We start from the raw sequence: 742 nt of genomic DNA, 5'->3' as shown, positions 1-742 counted from the left end.
TCGACCTTTCGGTCTCCGTGTTCCGAGGCCATGTCTGCACATGCTAGGCTCGTCAAGTTAACCCTAAGTGTTTTCGCTGTGTAAAACTGTCTTACACCCGTTGTATGTGAACGTAAGAATCCATCACACCCGATCATCACGTGGTGCTTAGAAGCGACAAACTGTAGCAACGGTGCACAGTTAGGGGAGAACACTTCTTGAAATTTTGTAAGGGATCATCTTATTTACTACCGTCGTCCTAAGCAAACAAGATGCATAAACATGATAAACATCACATGCAATCAAATAGTGACATGATATGGCCAATATCATTTTGCTCCTTTTGATCTTCATCTTCGGGGCTCCATGATCATCATCGTCACCGGCACGACACCATGATCTCCATCATCGTGTCTTCATGAAGTTGTCACGCCAATGACTACTTCTACTTCTATGACTAACGTGTTTAGCAATAAAGTAAAGTAGTTTACATGGCGTTCTTCAATGACACGCAGGTCATACAATAAATAAAGACAACTCCTATGGCTCCTGCCGGTTGTCATACTCATCGACATGCAAGTCGTGAATCCTATTACAAGAACATGATCAATCTCATACATCACATATCATTCATCACATTCTTCTTGGCCATATCACATCACATAGCATACCCTGCAAAAACAAGTTAGACGTCCTCTAATTGTTGTTGCATGTTTTACGTGGCTGCTATGGGTTTCTAGCAAGAACGTTTCTTACCTACGCA

Source organism: Triticum dicoccoides, chromosome 6A (assembly GCF_002162155.2).
Source record: "Triticum dicoccoides isolate Atlit2015 ecotype Zavitan chromosome 6A, WEW_v2.0, whole genome shotgun sequence".
NCBI lineage: Eukaryota > Viridiplantae > Streptophyta > Magnoliopsida > Poales > Poaceae > Triticum > Triticum dicoccoides.
This window is presented reverse-complemented; position numbering follows the sequence as displayed.